Genomic DNA, 3,914 nt, shown 5'->3' on the forward strand with positions numbered 1-3,914 from the left:
ACCCTGAGGTGCAAAACTTAGGGGCCCTTTTATAAAACAGAGTAAAAAGTGGCCTTATTTTATTTATCTATATCTATTTATCGATAGATAGATATAGATAGATATTTATATATTTATTTAATTAATGGCCATGCAGGTATTAATCACAACAAAAAAAACCCCAAAAGGATTCTTTAATGAAACAAACGATGAGCAGTAAATAGGTATATTAAAGTTAAGAAGGAAAAAAGCCTCAAGAAGCTCCCAGCGATAAACAGCGGGAGCATGACTTCTTCATCATAGGCAAGAAAACCTCCTTCAAAGTTTCAATTACTTTAAGTGTAGCAGCTTTGTAAAAAAAAATTACTTAAACACTTTAAAGAGTAACATGACCAGCGTCCTTCTTTCCTTCAATAGACAGACCATGACCTGGGAGCTTCTTGAGGCTTTTTTTCCTCTTTATCTTTAATATACCTATTTACTGCTCATGGTATGTTTCATTAGAGAATCCTTTTGTTTTTGTTGTCATGCACTAATTTTGCCATTAGCACGTGAGCCCCTACCGCCACCTATTATGTAGGTGGTAAGGGCTCATGCACTAATTGGTTAGTGTGCAGCAAGGTAGCTGTGCTAACCGATTAGTGCAGAACACACTTACTCTCCGCCCCCGGCCCAGACATGCCCCCATGCCAAAAAATAAATTTTAATTTTTAACACTAGACTGCAGACATCCCAGAATTACCATGGGATGCCTTAGCGTGCCCCGCAGTATGCCACTTTTTTTGCTGCAGCAAGCGTGGATTAGTCCTTACCCCAGCTTTGTAAAGGAGCCCCTTAGATTGTGAGCCCACTAGGGGAAGAGAACGTACCTGCAAAACAAACTGCTTTTGGTTCTACCGCAAAAAGTCAGTATATAAAAATGTGTGACCTTTTACCGTTTATTTTTTTTCCATTGATGATTTTTATTGAACAACTTAACCCCCCTGTTTACTAAGCCGCCTGCTAATGCCAACACTGCATAGTAAACAGGGGGCTAAATTTACAGCGTTTTATAAACTGTTGGAAAAAGGCTGCATGATGCGGAATATAGTTGCTATGGCAAGATCCAGTTGCTTTGTCCACCATGTTCAGAATAGGCATGTTGACAAATTCAGAAAATGATACTGCTTGTAGCTGTGATATATTTAATTTATTTAATTCTGGCATTTATTAATCCACTTAACCATCAAGTTCAAGGTGGAGAACAATCACACACTATAAGCAGGTAGTTTCTCTGTCCCTAGAGGGCTCATAGTATCAGTGTCACATATGCTGCTTCTCCCACTCATGACCTTAAGCAAATCACTTAACCCTCCACTACCTCAGGCATAAAACTTAGGACCTTGTTAATGAACCTGCTTAATACAATAGCACTATTGTACTACAGAAAAACCCCAGGATAAATTAGTTTTTGCTTTGCCAAGGCCAGGAACATTGTGCATTCTCAGCCAAAGATGCACAAATATAGCGTACCCCTGGGCCCAGTATCTTTTAAAAGGACGAGTATGTCAAATAATTCTACTAACCCCGATTACTTTGTCATGGAAACATTGTTACATTGTGGATTATGTAGCAGACCTTTAGTTGGTTGCGGCTGAGGCAGGCACATAATTCATTTGCAGTGTCTATAGCAAAATTTACTCTTCTTCCTTCTCAACTTTAACTGTAGGCAGACAGACTATAAAGGGCTCCCCCTCTAATTACACTAGGTTTTAGTTGGTGTAAATCTTCCTGCCAAAAAGTTAAGAGTGGATCCCAGTGCTAGGCACTATTCTATAAATGGTGCCAGACTCAGAGCACCGTTTATAGTTTAGTACTTAGCGCTCCTTTTTCCTAGCACTGATTTTTTAGTGCCATATATATATAGAATTTTGTCCAAAATGTCTGGAGGTGCGTGGCAGACAGATGAGGGTAAGAAGTTCTCTGACCTCATGGTTGCATCTCCCACACCAATTATTCAATAGTGGTTGAGGCAGGAGACCGATTAATAATTGTGCAAGAGTCCCTGATGCCAAAAACTGTGAAAGGGTGGACATCGAGAACTATAAAAGAAATTTACGCTGCCAAAGCAGGACCACAGGGAATGGAGAGGGCAACGGAGCAGGCCAAAGAGGAGCAAGCAGATTCTGTAGAAGTGGCATTGCAGAGAGAGGAATCCAAAGATGGTATAGCTCAGGAGGATGGCTTTGCATTGGTGCTCCAAGAGATCAAATAGGCAAAAGAAGAGATTATGCAAACACTGCCTGCGAAATTTGAAGAGTACTTTGAGAGTGCAATGGATGCACCTCAGAGGATTTCGGCTGTAGAGGACTGGATGGAGATGAAGAGAACATTGATACAGTCAGTGCACATGAGACTCCAAGTATTAAACAAAAAGCTGGAAGAGTAGGAAAATAGAGGGCACAGATCAAATCTCAGAGAGAGTTTGGGGTCCCTGAGGAAGCAGAAGGCACAGACCCTAAACATTTTGTGCAGAAGCTTCTATGTGAGTGCTTTCTGGGATCCCCTGGCACACTGGAGTATGAGGTAGAGATAGCATATAGGAAGCTTTGGGCAAAGCCGGAATTTGATGCCCCACCCTATGCACTATTATTATGAAGCTGTTCTGTGTGGAAATTGAGCACAGGCTGCAAGCCTCAGAGGAAATCAACAATGGAGTATAAAGGATTTGAATTTTGACTTTTTTCTCTGATCTGGTCACTGAGACTGTAGTCCTTAGTCAAACTGAGGATCATGGTGCAGAAAATGGGGTAGGAGGCAGGGATCTGGCATCCAGCCAGTGTAATGGTGATAGATAATAGTCTGAAAAAGTTCTGTAATACACCTGAGCTGGCAGCCAAGTTTGTGACTTGTTTGCAGAATAATCAGTGACCTGAGAGTTCTGTGATGGCAGCTATGGAGAAATCCGTGAAACTTCAGAGGCTGGTGGTGATGAGAGGATTGGACTTGCTGCCGCAGTGGGATTGCAGTCCCTGGCAGAGGGATCTGCAATGGGCAGAGACACTGGAATGGAAGGATCATTAAGGATCAAGGACACACATTTTTCTGGCATAGACAGAAGGACTGTGATAAATGGTGATCCAGATCTACTCATTATAAAACTTTGAAGTGTGTGAGTTTGGTTGATTGGGAGTGGGATGTAGCTAAAAGTGTGTTTGGAGTGTGTATTTTTGTGGTACTGTAATTGAGTGGTGGAGGGATGTTAAGAGTAATAAAAGGGTGCTTGGGGAGGTGGGCAGTGGGGTTTTTTGGTGAAATCTAATATGCTAGTACATTGTGAGGATGGGATAGGGGAAGGTCCTAACCAAGGATTGTAGAATGGACAAGTGGGGAATGGGATGGAGGAAAACAGGAGAGGACTGGGAAGGAAAGTAAGGACTACTGGGTTTATTTGAGAACACAAAGCAGTCAAACGGATAATTAAAGGGAAAGATAATATTTATATTGCAACACTACTAAGAGGAAATGAGTGCTCAAGTATTTGTAAGAACAAAGAGTAGAAGTGACACGTCTCCAAGCAACTAAAGTTTCTGAATACAAAAAATGAAAATAGAGCTGCAATGAGGAGGTGCTTCAATTCCATGTTTAACACAAAGAAGACAGTGCATACAAATCTTAAGTTTGTTAAATATGAGGAGGGAAGGGATGAAGAAGGGTGGGTGGTGTGGGATACAGGAAGAGTGGATAGAAATTAAATTAGTATTTTGAATTTGTATGCTCCTAATAGGGCAAAACATGATTTTTTTTTATACCTAGACAGGTAAGTTCAGTAAGGTGGCAAAAATGTTTAAAATTATTGGGGGAGGGGGGGAAATGAACTGTTTATTGGGGGAAAGGGATAGGTTGGGTTTGTTTTTCATAATGATACCATTCTTATTGCAGATTTGATTATGTTT

Source organism: Microcaecilia unicolor, chromosome 3, assembly GCF_901765095.1.
Source record: "Microcaecilia unicolor chromosome 3, aMicUni1.1, whole genome shotgun sequence".
NCBI lineage: Eukaryota > Metazoa > Chordata > Amphibia > Gymnophiona > Siphonopidae > Microcaecilia > Microcaecilia unicolor.